General features: G+C 49.3%; 1 long non-coding RNA gene across 2 annotated transcripts in view; it reads right to left on the bottom strand.

Annotated features, from left to right (window-relative positions):
* Positions 1-20,982, bottom strand: part of LOC128125790 (uncharacterized) — a 205,458-nt gene that overhangs the window by 19,343 nt on the left and 165,133 nt on the right. For both annotated transcript variants that reach the window (XR_008223227.1, XR_008223228.1), the window contains exon 3: positions 17,727-17,876. This is a non-coding gene — a long non-coding RNA (uncharacterized LOC128125790). The remainder of the gene's footprint in view (positions 1-17,726; positions 17,877-20,982) is intronic.

Here is a 20,982-nt window from a genome sequence, read left to right as displayed (position 1 = left end):
TTCATGAAGTACATCTATGCCCTTGGCTATGATGGCTTAAAATGTGGTAAAACATGAAGATCTGGTGGTTAAAGAAGCATGCTACTGGCATGTGGCCAGGCAGACAGCCAAGGCAACAGAGCTTTACATATCCATATAAGGAAATGTAGCATTTCAAACCAGATGGACATCATGAGGGATGTTCCATCATCAGCATAGAACAGTCACATGGTGCTCACTGGTCACACAGCATGATGAGATCTCTTCCAAGTGGGCCAGAGAACCAGTTGTGTGGAAGATACCATGTGGACAGGACATCATGCAACTGTGCAGGGAGCAGTCCCAGGTCTTAGGGTGGGTCTTCAGTGAGAAAGCCACCATACAGCCAGGCGTGTTGGAACACATCTGTAATCCCAGGGCTTGGAGGCTGAGGTAGGAGGATTTCCATAAGTCTGAGGCCAGCCCTGGCTACACATCAATGCATTGTCTCAAACAAAACAAAACGAATAAAAATTGCCTCCAAGAGCCAGGAGAGGAGGAATGAACATCCTTGTTTTATACACTTGACTGCAGATCACATAAATATAACATATTGGGAGTAAGAAAGAAAAAAACCAAGCTCAATTAAAAGCTTCAAATGTATTTTTTTTTGAGACAGGGACTTACTTTGTAGCTTTCTGACTTGCCTGGAACTAAATAGGTAAGATCAGGCTGGCCTCGAACTTACAGAGATTCACTTGCCTCTGTTTCCTGAGTTCTGGGATTAAAGGTTTGCTACCAAGCAGAGAAAATGTATCTTAACTAGAAAAAAACAAACAAACAACTGTCCCCATTGATTAAAACAAAGCAGGTGTGCCAAGAGGTAAATGCTGACTCTTAAGAAAGGACTAGTTTCAGGTGACATCTCTACACTGTTTTGTCTTTGGGACAAATGCACAGCTCTCAGAGACCATGCCATGGGGTGGCACCATTTCCCGAGTTTCTCTGAGGCTGCTGTTTGGGAATTGTAGGTGAGAGCTAGGGCATAGTTATCATGGCAATAGCTAGAGGATGTTAATCCTGAATCACCCTACATGTGAGTGACTGGTGTCAGTATTCATTCGCCATGGTTAGACTTTTCTGCTTTCTGGAAAGGCAGGAAACAAGGCTTGCTCAGCAGCTGTGAGCCCCCCTATCCGCAAATTCCCTTAACCCCAGAGATCTTGAACTCCTAACATACAGCTGAGCCTCCTGCCACAGCAGGTGCCCAAGCCAAGCCTGGAGCAGGAGGCAAGGCTGTGGCCAGTGTATGCCAGGGCATGTCACAGGACTGGAGAAGGCCGGAAGGTGTGCCTTGTTGGCGGTAACAGCCGGAGTGGGTCAGAATGCGTTGTAGGCATTCAGACCCTCAGTTGTATTAGTGACTAAGGGGCAGTTTGGGAGATGAACAGGTGATAGCCCAGATCTCACCCAGCACACACCTATCCTGCTTTCCTCTGTAGCAGTAACCAGGGGTACCAAAGCACGGAAGAGGTCCCGTTTCTTTGGGGTTTACTTATGCCTAAAACCACACAGGGCTGAACTGTACCATCATGGGTCTTGGTGAGATGACAGATTCAGCTTTGAGCATCTTAACTCCTACCTTTTCCAAAACGTAGATGGGTGAGACTGTCTAATATTGGTGTAGAACTGCTCCACCAGGACCCACATTGCCATCACTATGAGCTAGATGCAGCCTCCAGATCAAGCTTATGGGAAAGAAATGCTGGGGCCAGAAGAGCATGCTTTGGTGGTAAGGGTGGAAATGAAGTACATACGTCATGATGGAAGAGACCTGTAGGGCAGACGATCTGAGGGCTTTGGTGAAGAAATAACACCAAGACATATTCAGGGGAAGGAGGGAGGGTAGAGGGACTTGGAGGGTGTGTCACATGTGCCCTTCTTGGGTCCTGATTAAACAAATTGCAAAATCCACTGTTTGAGATTACCTCTTGCTGGAAGTTATGCTCTTTTCTGCAGTGAGTGCCACCTGTTGGGTCTGTGTGTCCTGGTTCCTGTCTGCTATGGGAGATGGCTCTGTCCAGTGGGAGAGGGTGGGGTTGCTGTGACCCTTTTGTGGCTAGCTCCCTTGCTCCCTGGGGACAGGATGTCAGGAAAATGCTGGGGTGGAGCAGATAGACTGAGGCTCATGCCCAGTGCTCTGGTGCTCCTTCATGCCAGCCCTGTAATGTCAGCAGTGAGATGGAAATGCCAGGCTTCCTGGGAGTACTTGAAGGAACCTGGCTGGAATGATCTGTAGTGTCTATGGTTACAGCATTAGTATGGGGCAATGCTGAATGCTGCCAGGAATTGGCCCCATTCATGTGACCAATTGGGTCCTTTGAGGGTTATAATTAGGGAGCTAGTCAGTGCTGAGGAGAAGCAGCATGCCCACCTATCCCAGCGAGCCAGAGAGCTGTGGGGAAGCAGGAGGCATGTAGGTAGGAATGCTGGGGCAGGAGTCAGACTAGGAAAACCAGAGGGGTGTTGATGAGCCTTGAAGGATTTAGAGCCTAGGGCTGCCTAGGCCCTGCCGGAGGCTCTCAGGAATGTGGGGTGTGGGGAATCACACCTGACTTCAGCTGAAGCCTCTTACATGTCTAGTATGATCTGGTGTCTGCCTCATGCTTCTTGAAAGGGGAAAAGTGCCCAGTGCCTTTCCCAGCTTTCCATACTGCAGGCCAGTAGTCCTATCTGTAAACAGCCAAGGCTGGCAGCTGCCTTCTGTGCTGACCTGAAGTCCAGAGATGGTTGTCTGGAGAGTGAACAAGGACTCCCCCCTCCCCTCTGCCCACCCCCCTCCTCATCCCTCCCTCCTCTCCTATCTTTCTTCTACTTCCTCTTCTCTCCGTTCTCCTCTCATTCCCTCCTTCTCCCCTCCCTGTCTCTCTCCTTCCTCCTCCCCATCCCCCTCTTTCTCTCCCCTTCCTTCCTCTCTCACTTCCCTCCATCTCCCTGCCTCCCGCTTCTGTGCCGCCTCCTCCCTCCGGCCTGAAGTTTACTTGGTAACAGGCCAGGCCCTTCCCTGTTTCCAAGTAATGAGGCATGCATAGGTCTTTGAGGTGGTTTTTGTTCTGCAGGGTCACTCCTACAGAGTCCTTAGCTCCCTCCCTAGGAACAGGCTACAATATCATGGTACTCGGTGAGCTTGCTTTTTAATCCACAGGTCCTGTAGAGGACAGCCTGGGGTGGATTGCTACCTGTTGTTGCCCACATGGCTGGGCTTCTCTTTGACTGAGGCTGCCTGCTTTCAGACAGCTCCCTCCGTACAGGTGAGAGTCTCAGGAAGGCCCATGTTCTTGTTCTGTAACCCAGCCAGGTGATTGGGGGCTGATAGAATCAGAGTATGGCTTGCCCTCCTGCCGTGGCTCAGCTGGGTAGCTGTAGTGCACAGCTGGGTCTTAGAACTGTATTAGCCAGTTGGGTGTGGTTATTTCTTCTTTGTGGGAACCTGAAGGCCAGGGGTGTGTACAAACAAAACCACACAGGGGATTTGGTGTCTTTGAATCAGACCAGACTGAACACCTGGTTACCAATGACCAACAATAGCTTCTTCTCAGCCCAGGAGCCCTGCCTGGCACCTTCCCGAAAGCCCCTCTGATTCTGGGAGGACTGTGGTTCACTGAGCACCCAGACCAGCCCCTCCCCAGCTGCAGCATGGTTCACGATCTTGGATCCTCCATGCAATACACAGCGGAGGTCTCTGGATTTTCTCAGCCAAGTGGGAAGCAGGACTCCAGTGGTAGGGGGTGTCCATCAAGTTGCCTAGTCTCCCTGGGCAGACAGGCTGGGCAGAAGGTGGGCCCAGGCAGCAAAGGCCACATTGCTTTGCCTGTGTTTCTCTGAGCAGGCAGATACAATGCCCATCTCCCTGGAGAACTCTGTGGAAGGGGCCCCTCAGTGGTGCAACTGCAGAACCTGGGTTCTCAGGTGACAATGGAGAGCAGGTAGGCTTCCTGCATGTAGAACTGGCCTCGCCTCTGCTGGATCCCAGAATGCCCTCTCCTGAGTGAGTGGTAATGGCAGGGGACAGTTTGAAGTGGTTGTGGTACCATCCCAGAGCCTGCATACTGGGGGTATGTGGCCTGTGAGGTCACCTTGCTTTTTGGGCTGTTTCCTCACATGTGAACAGGGCCTGGGTCTCTGTCTTAGGGATGCTAACAGGTCGTGTGATCACATGGGTTTGGATATCACAGAGTCCCACATCTTACTATATGTGGTCATTTAAAGGTCCCTCAAGGCTGCCATCTCACTGTTGATTACCTCTGTGTCTCTGGCATTATTTCTAAGTGGACATTATGAGTTAGTCACCTCCTTGAAAGTGTTTAGAATATTCTGCATTACTCTGGAAATAGGATTTGCAGTGAGGCAGTTCTCCAGAGCTTAGAGGAGGTAAGCTATGTCAGCCACATAAATTGATCTGGAGTGGAACTGAGACACCCTTGCCTCTTATCCTGTCCGCACTAGCTTCCATGACAATTGGAAGTCCATATTTCCATGTGTGCACATGTGTGTTAGGTGGGCAGGGTGATAGTCCACAAATAATGAATGACTACTTTTGTGTGGTCCCTGCTCCCAATTCAATCTTCTAGGTCTCAGGAAGTTGGAGTGTTAGACTGCCACAAGGTGTGGAAAGAATAATCTCCCCTTATGTCAGTGCAGAGCCAATGAAGCAGGGGCCACAGAGGATAAACAGATGTGAGAAGAGGGTAGGGACAGATGAATTTGTGCATAATGGGGAGAAGTAGATGACTGGCTGGCTGGCTGGCTGGCTGGATGGATGGATGGATGGATGGAGTAGTGGACAGTCAGCTGGAAAGCTGGATAGTTAAGTTGCTAAGTGGATTGTCGTGGTGGTAGATGTGTAGGTAGTTTGATGGATGGCTGAGTTAATAGGTGACTGGATTGGTGGGTGGATGGATAGGTAAGTAGTTATATAGAATGGTTGATAGGTGGATGGAGAGGTGAATTGATAGGATGGTGGGTGGATAGATGAGAGATAGTTAAGATAATGGGTAAATGGATGGCTGAGTTGGTGGGTGGGTATATGGGTGGATGGATGGATAGTTAGGGTGGTAGTGTGAGGACTCTTGATGTAGTAGTAGGTAGATAAATGGAAATATGGGTAGATAGGATGATGGGTTGAAACATGAATGGGTTGGTGAGTGGATGGATGGATGGATGGGTGGGTGGATGGATGGATGGGTGGGTGGATGGATGGATGGATGTCTAGGTTGATGAGTATGTAGTCTCGAAGTAGTAGGTAAATGTATGGAGAGATGAATGGATATGGTGGTAGGCAGAGGGATGAGGGTTGGCAGAAGGAAACATAGACAGATATAGCTTGTTGTATCTACTGAGGACACTGGCCAAACCACCTGATGTTCTGAGAATGTCCATAGGATCATGTGGCCTTGCCTTTGCAGTCAGCTGAGTTGCTGCTCTGTCAGCCATCTTGGGCCATTGTTTCCTGTTCATCCTATGCTTATGTAACCCAAGTCTGAGACCCAAAGGGTAACTGAGTCTCCTTAACCTGGAAAGAGAAACAGGTTACTGTGTCTTTCAGGGACTTAGGGAAGACTGAAAGCCATTTCCCATCCTGAAGGGGGAGGTTCTAAGTATGCCTCTATGGTGGACCATGGGCTGCTTAGGTGGCCTGTGAGTGCTTGGACTCCAGGCCAGCGAAAGGGTTATGGATCAGTGGGTGTTGATTGGTTGGCTGTGGTGTTCCTATGAAGTAGAAAGGCTGAACTCGAGTGTAGGTTTGGATGCCAAGGACAGGGGTGTCATGTTGGAGTTATTATCTTTCATGTATCCTTCTCCTGACCTTTACACTTGCCTACAAGTGCCTGGGGAGAGCCCTGAGTTTCAAGAAAGGCTAATCCTGGTGCCCAGAAGCAGTGAGCAGCATCCCAGGCCCTTATTCTGATCTAGACTTCCTCATAAGACCCTTTCCATAAGAGAGTGATGGATTTCCTGGGCACAAGTGGGCAGGTGGTCTCACAAGAGAATCCTGGGTGTGGGTGGCCTGACCTGCAGGTGGGAGCCTGGTAGAGCCACGGGCCAGGGTAGAGTAATAGTGACAGCAAACCCAGAGGGAAACAAAGGGGAGGAACTGGCCAGTGGTTCCCAGGAACACAAGGGAGACCCTCCACCTGCAAAGAGAGGTCAGAAGCTGTGTCCTTGCCGTTGGGCCAGACCCGGTACCCAGAATCCTTCTGAGTGAGCTGAGCAGCCATGAAGGGTCCTGGTAGATGAGGATTGCAGCCTGCTTTGAACCTCTAGCACTGCAGGTTTGACTACTGGACACAGGAGGCCTGAAGGCGGTGGAACCGATGCAAGGGCCACTGGGAACCTTTAGGAGATATCTCAACTACCACATGAAAAAGCACGGGGGTGGTGGTGGAGCTCCAGGGTCCCAGGTTTGCCTCTGACAGAAAAGTAGGGCTGGCACTCTGTTCCAGGCTCATCCCATGACCTCAGGTGACCTGTTAACCTCCCTTTGTCCCCGGGCCATCTGATTCCCACCTCACGAGGCTCACGTGGCTCACGTGGCTAGGAGGTAAAACAGAAGGACAGTTATACAAAGGGCCTTTGAGAAGTCCCTGCCAACCTGTGCAGTAAAGATGATTTTCCGCTAAGTGTAAACTTGCCCTCTCTATCCCAGATCAAGGTCCCTGGCTTAGCTCTTTTGAGGCGTGGTACCTCCCCAGGCAAGCGGGAATGTTCTGGCTGTCCTTGGCACAAGGACTGGGGTGGGGAGTTAGGGGGGGAGATTGGGGACTCCACGTCTTCCCAGCTTTGGTTCCCAGGGCAGCCCCACCTCTGCTGTGCTTATCAAGGCCTCTCTGGCTGGCTGCCTGTGGCCTCAAAGTCATACTGCCCTGGGAGGGTGTCCTTGGGTGAGGCAACCTCTTCCAGGGTGGGGGACAAATGGTTGTCATGTGTGGGGTACCAGGCACCTGTTGAACAGGGCACATAGCTCACAGAGATTTAGGGGTACCAGGCTCGCATAGGCACCTAAGTATATTCTCAGTGTGTCTCCTGGAGGGCCTCAGCTGGAGCCAGGCAGGAACCAGCCACTGCAGGAGGCCGTGGAGGTGTCACATACATCCTGTGTGTGGCACTTCCCCAACAAGTCCCATCAGCATATAGTTAAGAGGGCACTGTGTGAACAGCACCCGGGGCTCCTAACAAGCTGAGCTTGCTACAGGACTAACCCAGAGCCCAGGATGACAGGCTGTGTCTTCAGGGCACTGTGGACATTGGATGTCACTGGTGGACAGACAGGTGCTCAGGGTAAGGTCAGGACATGTGGAAGAAACTTTCGGACAATTAGAGCTAAGTTTGACTGGCATGGAAAAGTGTCCCTCACTTGGGCAGATGACAGGGTGCTCACTCTGGAGCCAGGATCTATGGTCATCTAGTTTGGAAAGAACTAGAAAGGGGCATTAAGGAATCACTGTGGTGGCCTCATGTGAATTTTACAACAGGTGCATTCCTGTATTTTGGATAATAAAAGCTCACCATAATAAAAATAAGCAATAAGAAACCTGCCATAGGGTTCTGCCCCTTGCCTTCCCCTGGGGGGATGCTTCTTGCCATTTTGGGTGGAGAACTCTGTTTGAATGTACTTTGGGCCTGGAGGGGGTGTTGGGGTACAAACATGTGCCTAGTGAGGGGTTCCATGGGCTCTGGGCCTGAGTTCCAAGTCCTATCCTTAGGGAAGTCTAGGGTTAGTATGAGTGATGTGGGTGGGCAGAGCTGTGGCTGGATGGAAGGAACCCAGCTTCTCTTTGGGACCAGTACTGCATGGTATGTAGTTTATACTGGAAGGATCTCTAGCTGGCCAAGTGACCTCTGGGATTCTTAAAGCCCTGGGGGTGATAGGAGGAACAGCCTAGGTAGGGTAGGGTAGGGGGTCCAGGTAGCTTACAGGTAGGCTTGGGACTAGAGGACAGGTCCCATTTTAAGGCCTAAGCCTAGAGATACAAGAATTGGGAATCCACCTCTTGCCTTCTCTTTGTCACAGAGAGTCAGAAGACCAAGGGCGAGTTCCCAGGCAGGGATATGGCTGCTCCCTCTGCAGGCTTTGAAGGAAGGAAAGTGTTCTATACCTAGACACTAGACTTGCCACTGTTGATGTGGCCTTCACCTGAGTGGCCAGCCAGGGTACAAGTTCCCCATCTGGGTGGGAGGCCTGAGGCCCTCTCTGCAGCCAACTGCTGCTCTCTGTCCAGCACATAGCAGACCATCTGAGGGTCTGATCCAGAGGAGACCTTGACCCCCACCAGGGCTGGAACACCTACAAGCCCCTTGCCTACATGGTTTTTCTTAGTGAGGGCCGCAGGGCAGTGGCAGAACCTGTGGCCCCAGGGCCTATTGGGTGGTGCAGCACCCTCTGTCTGGTGCCGCTTGGGTAGTTTTGTGCAGCCCCACCCTGTCCCCTTTCACTGCTCATGACAGGTGCACAAACACCTGTTGTAGGTGGGGCTGTTGCCCGGGTGGCTTGTCTAACTGGGACTAAAGCAGGTTCCTTTGAAAGCCCAGGGAAGGTGGGAAAGCATGGGGGCTCCTTCACCCTGTGTGGATGACCTCAATACAGCTGGACTCAAGCCAAAGGCATTCCCGTAATTTGAGGAAGCTGGTCTGGCCTGTGTGCGGATGAGGGCGTGAGTACAGGACCCATCTCCACCAGCCTCCCTTCTAGGACAGGGTAGCCTTGGGTTTCCTGGAGCCTCAGGTGAATGCAGGGCAGTCTAGAGCCTCTCACAGGTCTGTTTTGCATCTTGATGCCCACTGGGTAGCCTGGCACCATGCCATGGCTGGTCACAACCCTCAATATAGGGCTGGCAGCATTCCTGAGAGCCTACAGGGAGCTGGCCTCTACCAGATGGCTCCGGATTCTGACTTGCTGGCTGTAACCTGACCCACCCCTCCCCTGGAGTTGTGTGGCTGTTGAGTTGGGGAGCTCAGACTCTCTTGGGTGAGTGTGAAAGGGACCTGCCCACTTGTAGCTGGCTCAAGGGGACTCTGCAGTGTATTGAATCTTTCTGGAGACTCTGCTTAGGACATGTCAACCATAGCATTGCAACAGTGACCTTGGTTACTGGCCCAGTTGCTCCATTTTATAGCTGGGGAGGCTGAGACCTAGAGTAGAAAGAAGCCTTCCAAGAAGAGATGACTTTGTCTAGGGTTCTGCTCTGGTGGTTATGTGTCCATGTGGATGGGTGTGACTCCCTCCTAGGCCAGGCATGTTTCCTCTCTATATAAAAGTCTGGGGGCTCAGAAGCAGAATAATATAATGGTCCTGTTCTCATGGTGAGAGTGAGGGGCTGGCCAGGGTTACCATGGAGATAGCTGCAGGCTTTCTGTTGTCATCTCTAGCTGGTCCTGGAGTTATGAACAGGTGGCAACTGGCACTTCTTCCTGGCCTGGGCATATCTGGGCTAGGTCACCTTCTCCCAGGAAAAGCTACTTCTACCAGTCCAGAGCCCTATGGTGAGCATGGTGCTACCAGCATGCTGGGTTGTGAGAATGCGGCCAGGTAGCGGAGGGGCTGGGCTCTGTCCCTGGTGATTTCTTAGCCTCTCTGTGCCTTAGCTATTAATGGAATCTGGCCTCAGGGTGGTCTAGTTCATAGAGTGAGCCTCTCCACTGCCAAAGTGACATTGTCTGTTGTGATCAAAGTCCTGTATGGAGTAAGCACCATTCCTGGCAGGAGCCAACAGCAGCCTTCCTCACGGGTGAAGTTGCTTCTGGGGCCCCTGTCTGTGGAGTGTTCATGGGAGGATTTGAAAAGTGAATGAAGGGGTCAAGGTGCCAGTAGGTAAACACTTGCTGCACAAGTCTGGCGATCTGAGTTTGATCCTGGAACCCATGTAAAATTGGAAGAGAGGATCAACTCCACAGTTGTCCTTGGACCTCTATACCATGGCATGTGTGCCCTTCCTCCACATCCTACACATATACAATAGTAATGAATTTCAAAGGTGAGCACAGAGCAGGCCTTGAAAACTTAGTCTGGTGGACACTGGGAAGCACAGGCTACGTCTGTGGACAGCAGAGCTAAGGTTAGCAATCCCCACTGTGGGCAAAGAGTAAGGGTCTGATTACAGGAGAGGATCCACTCAACTTCACACCTGCTAGCCAGCCTGCTTCCTCATCCACATTGCTCTGGGTGTCTCCATGGATGTGTATGGCTTTATGTAGTTCTGAATAACTCTGTGTGGTTTCCTGTGGCTCTCTGTGGCTCCATGTAGCTACAGGTGGCTTTGTGTAGCTGGTTCTGTCCCTCCTCTGCCTTTGGGTGGAGCCCCACCCCCTCCATAGTACCAGTCTATTATTTGGAAGCGGTAATGTCATCATTGATGTGTCAGCAGACCCGATGGACCTATTGGATCTCTCTACCCTCATGTCACCATGAGTGTCCCTATCTGGGCCTTGAGGGGAGGAGTGACAATGGTCCTGGTTTTGTTCTGTGAACATAGCTTCATGTCTCCATGTGTTTGGAGTTATAAATACATGCGTGTGTGTGTGTGTGTGTGTGTGTGTGTGTGTGTGTGTGTGTGTGTGTGTAAAAGTATGTAAGTACATGCATGCATGCATGAATGTACATGCCTCACTTGCATGGGCAGATCTGTGGGGTGCAGGGGCCAGGCACCTGCACCCAGGCAAAGGCCATGATTCTGCTTCACTGTAAGGTGAGCTGGTTCCTGGCCTCTGTCCTCTCTGGACCAGATGGAGCATTTGGAGGACAGAGTGCTGTGCTGAGACTTTCTGGCTCAACAGCAATGTGAGAGTTAGGTGGGGACTCAGGGATGAGATGCTGCTGTGTGACTCAGGCTCCCTGCCTGTGTGAACCTGACTAGGCTGCTGTCCTTTGTCTGGCCCCTTATCATCTAGAGTGCATGGGGACCACACCTGCCCTACACCTCCACTTGCCTGAGGAGTAACAATGTTGGGGACTTAGCCTGGTGTTATTCTGTTTTCAGGAGTATTGGGTACACTAAGGATGAGTGACTCTATGGATCCTAGCTGTCTCGGCTTCAGGGGCTCCATCATGACATCCAGGGTCCTCAATAAGGAATGGCATAAGCAGACATGTCTTGGTCACTGTGGCTCATGGATCAAAATGGCAGTTGCTTCTCGTCTTTTGCATCTGCTATGATGAGGCAGGGCTGTGTGGGCCTTAGCACTGAGACATAGTAGATGGCGTGTTCTAGTACCGGACCCTGGGGAAGCCCCTGCAACTTAAGCACTGAGTGCCTGGATTAAGGCCTGAATCATTTGGGTCAGTCACCTGCTGCCCTGCTTCAGTCTCCCCACAACTATTCACTTCTCTGGCCTGAATTCATCACTGGATCCCCTGGAGCTGGAGTTACAGATGGTTGTGAGCCTCCCAATGTGGGTACTAGGAACCCAACCCCAGTCCTTTGTAAGAGCAGCCATCACAATTAACCGCTGAACCATCTTACTAGCCACCACCCAATTTTTTTAATTTTGAATTTATTTATTTATTTATTTATTTATTTTGCATATGCATGTGTTTGGGTAGAGGGGGTAGATATGTGTATGTGAATGTATGTGAATGTCAGAAAGCATCTTGTAAGAGTTTGTTTTCTCCTTCCAATATGTGAGCTCTAGAGATCAAACACAAGTCATCAGACTTGATGGCAAGCTCATTTACCCTCTGTGCTATCTCATTGGTCCAATTTTGAATTTTTAATATAGTTAAACTTGGTCCTTTTTCAGCATATTTAGGACACTCAAAAAACCCATGGTTTACCTAGACCGTAGAAAGCCTCAGGCATTCCAAAATTAAGAGCCTATATAACAAATGTCCCCATCTCAACCCGACTTAGTCTCTTGTTGTTAACTACAAAATTAGTTAATGAAAGTTTCAGAAGAAAAACATACTTAAAAATAGTGACAACTATAACTGCCATTTAATAATAACCTAGAAGAAGCAAAGGGTTGCATGCACATCTCTGCTCTGGAGCAAATCCATAGCTGTGTGGAATTTCATTTTTAAAAACAAGTGAAGAAATCAAGGAAAGACAAAGGAATAAGAGAGGTGAAGAACAATAATAGAAAAGCAAAACAAACTGTTTCTTCCTGGCAGTGGTTAATTCTTTAGGAACAAAGGCAGGGAAAAGATATTCTTCCATCATTTGAATGTGAAATATCCCTCACAGGCTCATGTGCTTGAACACTTGGTCCCCAGCAGGTGGCGCTGTTTGGGGAGACTGTGGAAACTTTTGGAGGTGGGTATTTACTGAGGTGGGTTCCTGGAGGTAGGTCTTTACGGTTATAGCTAGCCCTACTTCCTGTCTTTTCTTTGGTTCCTTAAATGCCTACCTGTGAGCAAGTAGCCTCAGGCCAGAGCAGAGCTGCAAGCCACTCCCACTGCCTTCTCTGCCATGATGACTATACATCTCAAACCTTGAGTTCAAGTAAACCCTTAAGTTGCTTCTTGTCAGGTATTTGATCAGATGAGAAAGTTAACTAGTCGATGCATCATAATTCCAGTCTTGGAAAATCTTACTTCTAAAAACTAGACATTTAGCTACAGATGTAGAAAAAGTTTTAAGTTTGTAATTTGGTGAATCATATTGTAACAAATTTAAAATGTTTGTGACTTTGCAATTTGTTTTGTGTTTGAAATGGACTGATGAGCTAGAGAAAGGTCACATAATAATGCCTACCGTTTCTCTTCTGAACCCAGGAACAGATGATGACACTCTGCCATCAGAGTCTGACTAGGCATTGCCATCAGAGTCTGCCTTAGTCAGACTCTGATGGCAATGCCATCCCTGATGTACAGGCCCCTGAACATCAACATCTCCTTGCCAAATGGGCAATCATGGTTTTCTGTTAGTTCTTCTGACCACAAAATCCAGAAATGCTTGGCAGAGAACATTGAGGAATTTCAAGGAAGAAAATAAAATTAATTCATTGTAAGAAAGCTAATGAGGCTAACTGGAGGTTTTTTGGTGTCTTTTTTCCAAGTGACTTGCTTGTGTAAATGGTTGCATATTTTTTTCTTTCCTGTGTGTGTGTGTGTTTGTACTTGCACATACTTGAGGGCTTGTGTATACATAGGGCACACACTGATTGCCTTTGTTAGCTTTAATTATCAACATGACACAGCCTAGAATCACCTGAGAAGGGTGTCTCTCAGGTCAGCTTGGCCTATAAACACATCTGTGGGGGATTGTCTTTATTGTTGATGGAGGAGGAACCAGCCCACCGTGGATGGCATCATTCCCTAGGCAGGTGGTCCCGGCCTACATAAGAAAGCCAGTGAGTATGATCCTGTGAGAGAGCCAGGAGGATGGATGCATTCCGCCATAGTTCCTGCCTTCAGGTCCCTGCCTTGAGTTCCTATCCTGACTTCCCTCAATGGTGGGCTGTGATCTGGAAGTATAAGTCAAATAAACCCTTTCTTCCTCTAAGCTGCTTTCTGTCAAAGTGTTTTATCACAGCCATGGAGATGAAACCAGAGCAGTGTTGAAGGCAGCTTTCCACAAGCTGTGGCTCTTTTTCCATTGTCTTCCCTGCTACTGCCTCAGTTTTTTCTCTATAAAATGGGAACTGTGGGAGTCCACGGACTCTGTTAGAGGGCAAGGGAAGTGAGTTATAAAACAGCAGGTCAGTGCGAGCAGTAGGAGGCACTCAGCAGCAATGGACATGCTAGCACCCTGTGTCCATACATTCAGGCAGATATTTGAGAAAATCGCAATGCTGCTTTTTGAAGTTTTCTGTGTATTTCTGCATGGACCTTGCCTTTCCCCTGTGGTATTGAAGTAGCTTGTTTGACTCCCTCCTGTGGACACCTGGACTGCTTCCTCACTTACTATTAAAAATAGCACTCTGATGCAAATCCTCACAGTTCGGCAGGAACTCAGGATTGTGTCCTTGGGCATCATCTCCAGGAGACTGGCAGGATCAAAGGGTTCCCACGGTTTTATGGCTCTGGAACCCAAAGCCACACTGGCCTGCAGGAAATGTCCTGACCTATCCCCACCCACCTTGTCAGACATCACTGACTTCCACCTCTAAAGCTGGGGATCATCACAAAACACTTCACCAATTTGATGAGGCAAAACTAGCATCTTCAGGTTTGGGAGGGATGGCTCCATCAGTGATGTGCTTCTGAGGACCAGAGTTTGGTCCTCAGTTAATGTGTAAAATGCTGGGTGTGGTGGGACTTGATAGCTCAGCTCTGGGATGCAGAGACAGGAGAGGATGCTTGGTGTTCACTGGCCAGCCAGCCTCACCAATAGATGAGCTCCAGGCCCAGGAGAGATCCCCATTTCAAAGTCTGTGTGCAGCATTCCTGAGGATGATACCCAAGGTTGTCCTCTGGCTCCATGCTCACTTGTGCAATGCACACCCCTATACACTTGAATGTGCACATGTGTGCACCTGTGTACAATTTTTAAAAATAGGATCTCACTGAGTGTAGTGGTGCATACCTTGAATTTCAGCACCCAGGAGACTGAGGCAGATGGATTTCTGCGAGTCTGAGGCCAGACTTGCCTACATAGCAAGTTCCAGGCCAGCCAGGGATACATAGTGAAACATTTTCTCAAAAACAAAACAACTCATTCAGTGAAAGAACACTCTCAATGTTCTTAAGTCTCATGTTGTATTCATTATCACCCCACTGCCCTTCCACTGGGCCCCTGTAATTGTGGGAAGCTGAGGTAATAAGGCGCGAGTGTTGTCCTCTTGAAAGTGATATTCCAAAGAGCAGAGAGAGACACAAACAGATATGCAGTGTGCAGTACATCCGGCAGAGTCAAGACCCCTAAGAAATCACACAGGGGATGGGTGGAGAAGGGGCCAAGTACCCTTCTGGAGGATAGTCAGGGGAGCCACCACCTCAACCTGAGTCAATAGAGAGAGTGAGCCATGCCTTTTCTGCAAAAGGCCACCACATGTGCAAAGGCCCTGTGGACAAGAGCTTGACGCCTATGGGAGCAGCCAGGGGCCCTGGCTGGAGCAGATGAGCTGGGGGAGGTGTGGATAAGGGAGAGGAAGGTGGCAGGGGAGATAGGCCAGAGCTGTGACTCAGACCATCAGGAAGCACTGAAGGCTTGAGTAACAGTTGATAAGATCTGGTCTCTCAGCATCCCTACATTTTTCTTGCTTTTTATTTTGAGATAATTTTGGGCTTGATAATGATCCAGGACAGTACAGAGTCCCCCAGCTGTCCCCATAATCTCAGGAAATTACATCACTGGGGCACATGATTGAAACCAGAGGATTGTCACCAGTAAGTGACAACTGAATCTCTGGCCTTACGCCAGCCCACTGAGAATGCATTTTTCTCTTTTGTGATCCTCACATCGTACTGTTTCGCAGCTGCCTTGTCTCTGCCACCTGTAAAAGCTCTGTCTTTGTCTCTCATAACCTTGGCATTTTGAGGGATGCCAGCTGTTGCGTCCTGCGCCTTCACTCTGATGGGCTCTGTGATCAGATAGAAATTGTGAATTTGGGGGAAATCAGCCCAGGAGCCGCACTGTAGATCCCAGGAGTAGATCACAGGGTTGCTGGACTGTGTCATATCTCCTCACGTGTGACCTTAGCTGCTCCGTGGGGACTTACCTTCAGAAACTACCTTGGGGCAGATACCCCCAGACATACAAATTCACCTCTGCTAGACTGTAGGTGGCATATAATTTAGATTTATTTGTTTTATGTGTATGGGTGTTTTGCCTGCATGTGTGTTTATGTGCCACCTGTGTGTCTGATGCTTGAAGAAGCTAGAAAAGAGCATTGGATCCCCTAGAACTGGAGTTACAGGCAGTTGTGAGCTGCCATGTGTGTGTTGGAAACTGAATCCAGGTCAGCAAAAAGAGCTGGTAGTTTTAACCACTGAGCTGTCTCTCCGCTGTGGGCCTTGCCTGTGAGATTCTTTCTGCAGTGTTTGCTGAGCGGGGCATCTGTTTCCAAGTTTCCTCCTGGTGTCTTGAGATTTGGGGTTCCCCCTAAACACTCTCTAATTACTTTCCTTTATATCAGTGCCACATATAAACACTTTATGGCAAGCACATCAACACTATTGTTTTTAATGTTTGTTCTTTTGTTTATTTGGGTTTTGTTATTTGGTTGTGTTCTCTGTCTGTCTGTCTGTCTGTCTGTCTGTCTGTCTGTCTCTCTCTCTCTCTCTCTCTCTCTCTCTCTCTCTCTCTCTCTGTGTATGTGTGTGTGTGTGTGTTGTAATTGTATATGTAGTATATGTACACATGCATAGAGTCCAAAAGAGGACACGGGGTGGATGTCCTGCACTTTTACTGTCCGCCTTATTCCTTCGAGGCAGAATCTCTCCTGGACCCTGGAGCTAGGTCCTGTGGCCCTCCTGCCTTCATCCCCCATGGCACTGGGTGTCGCAGACTCATGCCAGCACTCCCAGCTCTTTATGTGGGTGCTGGGATCTGAAGTCAGGTCCTTATGCTTGTGCAGCAAGAACTCCTACCCATGGCTCCATCTCTCCAGCGCTGTGGTTTGCTTTTGTTTTGAGAGAGAAGTCTCAGGTTCCCAGGTGGGCCTCACACTGAGGCCTCTGCTCTCCCTGCCTCCATCTCCCGAGTCCTGGGATGACAGCGTGTGCCCAGCTGTGCATTGTTTATTTTTGTTGTTCAAATCCTGTGGCTTTGGTATCCGGGTCTCTTTAGGTCACTGTCTGGTGACCCTGGTGTTTTTTTTGGTTTTTTTTTTTAATTGGAACCTTCTCTACTGTTCCTAAAGCTACAGGCTCACTTGAAATTTTCCCTGTCCCAGTCCAAAAACCATCTCTTCTCCAAGGAGAGCTGGCTCCTTGGATTGGAACCCAGTTCCCTAAAGCCAAGCTTGCACACCACCCCCCACCCCCATGTGGTTGCTCTACCTTGGTGGGAATGCTGCTGTGTGCCCACCATCTCCCATTCTGGGTCTCTTTCCTGGATGCATGAATACACACATGGCCTCATACTGGTGGCTCAGTCCCAGCTCCTCAAGGCAAACATTCTCTACTGCAGCATCTTCTTCCCACAGTGTGAATGGTTCCCAGCATGAAGACTTGCTTGTTGGGGCCCAGCACACACATGGTAGTTCCTGGGCTGTCACTTCTCTGGGAGTAGTTAGGAGGGCAGGTACCCAGTGTCTGTGTGCAGCTCTTCTGTCACTAGCCTCAGTGTACCCTGCTGCCCACAGTGATTCAGGTTAGGTTTCCTATCGGGTGCTTGTCACAAGTTGCATTGGCGTGGAGCTGGTGGTTCATTCTGGTGTCCCAAACCGAGTGGGTTCAGGACTTGCTGATTTAGGGATATGAGGAAAGGAAGTGAGACACCCATTGTGAAGATTCTCAGAACAGTATTTTACCTGCCCTTCCCAGCCCTGGCCAATCCTGCCTAGTTCCCTTGCTGCAGTTTACCCTTTCTGTAGTTGTCACACACAGTTGAGCATGTGTGTGTGTGTGTGTGTGTGTGTGTGTGTGTGTGTGTGTTCCACATGTATAATGTGCATGCCTTATGGCAGAGGAGGTCAGAAGAGGGTGTCCCATTCCCTGGAACTGGAGTTAGTGCTGGGATCCAAACCTTGGTCCACTGAGACAGCAACCAGTTCTCATAACTGCTGAGCCATCTCTTCACTCCCTTCTATTAGGTTTCATTGTGGTAAAACATGCACAACATTTACTATCTTTACCTGCACTGGCTATTTCCTCGTCACTGAGCAAATACCTGAGAAGTGGCACCACAGAGGAGGAAGAGTTTGTGGCGGCTTGTTGTTTGAGGGGATATAATCTGTCATGATAGGGAAGGTGTGGCTGCAGGAGGCCTTGAGGCTGTGGCAGTGGGAGCCTGAGGCTGCTTGTTCACATCTTGGTGGACCTGCAGACAAGACAGGATGTTAGACCAGGCTAAAAATCTCAAGCCCCACCCCCAGTGGCTCACTTCCTTCATTGAGTCTTCACCCCCTAAAGGTTCCAAAACCTTCCCAAACAGCACCACTTGCTGGGAATTGAGTGTTCAAACACATGAAGTCGTGGAGGGCATTTCATAACCTTCCCATTGTAAGTTCTGAGCTGGGTGTTGTGACACACATTCCACACACTGCAAACTACCCCAGTCTCCAGCTCTAGAACTTTCCATCTTCCAAACTGAAACCCTGACCCCATGTAAAGCTGACTCCCCTACCTCTCTCCAGCTCCCAGCATCCCATCCTGCTTTCTACCTCTGTTGATCTGACACTAGGGTGCTTGTCCCAGTAAAGTCACATAGTATGTCTTTGTGTAACCGGCTCAGTTCACCTGACACAGTTATTTTCAAGGCTCCTCTGTGCTGTAGCATATGGATGGGTTCCTGTTCTTGGTAAGGACAACTCACCTTCTACACTACATTGTCTACGTGTTGACATTTCCAGCCCTCCCCACTTAAGTTGCTTTTGTCAGAGTATTTTATCACAGTGACAGGAAACAAAACTCAGATGCCAAGCATGTGCTTACTGACTATCTGTGTATCAATCACCTTTGGAGGAAGTCAATTTTGGCCATGTTTAAAATCAGCTGGGTTTTATTTTTTTGAGATTGAATGGTAGTCTGTTTATCCCTGATACTAAGCCCTTATCAGACAGATGATCTGAAAATCTCCCATTGTGTTGATACGACCTTTTGCCACATGACATTGACATTTTCACGAAGCCTGAGAGTCTATTTTTTTCTTTAGTGGCCCAAGCCTTTGGTGTCCTGTAAAAGAATCATTGCTAACTCCAATATCATGAAGCTTTTGTCCTAGGCGTCTTTCTCAGGGTTTGGCGGTTTTAGGCCTTACATGGAGGTCTTTGGTTATTGCATGAGGTATACGAGTCCAGCCTTCTTCTTTTGCATGTGGAGTCCCAGCTTGCCCAGCACCACCTATCAAGGAGACATTGGCTTTGCTTTGGTATCTGTTTTTCTCCGTTAATAGATGGCTTATATTGCTTTATTGAGATCTGCCATGTTCTTTTTCGTGGTGGCCTTGTACCTATGGATGTGCATGTTCTCTATGGGGGCAATCAGGTTTTTCTAATGGGTGCCTTAGAAGATAAAGTTACACAGTGTAACTTTGTATATAATGTTTATCTGCAGTGTTTGGACAGTGTCACAGAATACAACTGTGTAGGTGTGTATCTGTGAGGTAGTAACACTGTTACAAGGTGAAGCCCTGAAGGGACCCATTTGGGAGCCTGGGCTCTGCAGGGCATCCTTAAAGACTACACTGGGAATCTGAAGCAGCTTAGGGCTGAGTGTCCCACACAAGAATGGCAGTGGGTCCTGGGATAAGCATCCTGTGTGTTAGGCAGAGGAAGAAGATGGCTGGGGAGGCTAGTAAGTGGACTCTACAGAGTTAAGTGTGACTTGAGTCATTTCAAGAGAGCCTTGAGGACCCTAGAGGATAGCCCTGGCCCTCCTGGCTTCCAATATAGAGACTGATGTACAAGAGAGGTGGGCAGGGGTTTTTTAAGGAAAAAGACCATTTTCCTCATTTCCCAAGGGGCTTGAGAAGGCCTGAGGAAGGTTGATTGTTCAGTGTATACCCCAGGATATGCCTGGAAGCCAGTCACAGTCATGAACCATGAAGGCAGAGCTGCAGCGGGGAGTGGGTCCTGGAGGAAGGCACACAGCATCAGTGACTGTGAGCCAGGTCCCCAGAGGGGTTTAAGCAGCAGTCTGGGAAGCTTTTGACTGGGGACTTGGGGGTTCCTGGGGAGAGACTGCCCTTGTACTATGGGAAGCATAGCTTGGAGGACAGAGTAACCACCAAAGGTTTTTATTTTTATTTTGTTTGTGGTATATGTGTGTATACATGTCCCTTTACACACATGTATGTGTGGAGGCCAAAGGTTGACACCAATGTCTTCTATCATTTGCTACCTTATCTTTTTGAGACAGGGTTTCTCATGAACCCAGAACTCTCCCATTCAGCTTGATTAGCTGGCCAGGGAGCTCCTGAATCCCACCTGTCCATGTCTCCCCAGTGCTAGGATTACAGGCACACACAGCAATACCAGGATTTTCACATGGGTGCCCAGGGTTTGAATTTAGGTCCTTATTCTCGTGGAACAAATGCTTTATACCCTGAGCCATATTCTCAGCCTCCAGTGTTTTCATTTTAACACTGTGTGTTCACTCACTTGGCTTGGAGAATGGGATTGATGGGAGCCCCAAGTCCCTATTCCAGTTATAGCCTTTCCTCTGTTCCATGTTTAGGATCAGGGTCTCTGCTGCTTAGGATTCATAGCCTGGCAAATACTGTCCTCTGGCCCAAACTGGTCTGCAGCAAAGAAGGCTGGGTCCCTGAGGACTGGGTCAGTGACCTGAGGAGGATACTCAGTCCTCAGCCTAAGGGAGGCCAGGTCCTGTGCAGAGGGTGTGCCTAGCTATTCCAGACACCAGGCAGGAAGTAGCAGTTCCCACTCATGTACAAGGGGGTGACATGAAGAGTTCCCACATGGTGGAGGTGTTGGCATTTCTGCCTCACCATTTTGACAGGTCCCTTTCTTTTTCTTTAGCCCCATGTCCTACTCTTGTACTATCAGCTGCTGGCTCTGGGTCTTCTAGAGATAGGGCGGGGGTGGGGGGAGAGTTCCTGAAGGAAGGGAGCTTGGCAGCCACTGGCTGAACCTAAGGTGGCAGGTATAGGCAGGTTCCTGGAGGGTCCTGAGGAAGGTGGCATGGGGCAGGCTTTGGGGGTTCCAAAAGACAACCACTGCAGCGTGCTCTCTGATGCATCCCAACACCCCACACTGTGGCTGATGGGTTTTCTCTGTTCTTTATGGTTGGTGTCCATGGAGACAGGATGCTACTAGGTTGTCCCACCCTCCTTCCTGTTTGCAGTTCTCTAGGATGCAGGTTAGGTATTCCATTGAGTGCCAGTCACCCTCAGAGCCTGGCAGGCTCCTTGGTGCTTCCTGTGAGAATCTCCTGCCTTCTGACTGATGTCCTCTGACCCTGTTATG

The sequence above is a fragment of the Peromyscus californicus genome, unplaced genomic scaffold (genome assembly GCF_007827085.1).
Source record: "Peromyscus californicus insignis strain IS unplaced genomic scaffold, ASM782708v3 Scaffold_4__1_contigs__length_199733344, whole genome shotgun sequence".
Lineage (NCBI taxonomy): Eukaryota > Metazoa > Chordata > Mammalia > Rodentia > Cricetidae > Peromyscus > Peromyscus californicus.
This window is presented reverse-complemented; position numbering and strand designations above follow the sequence as displayed.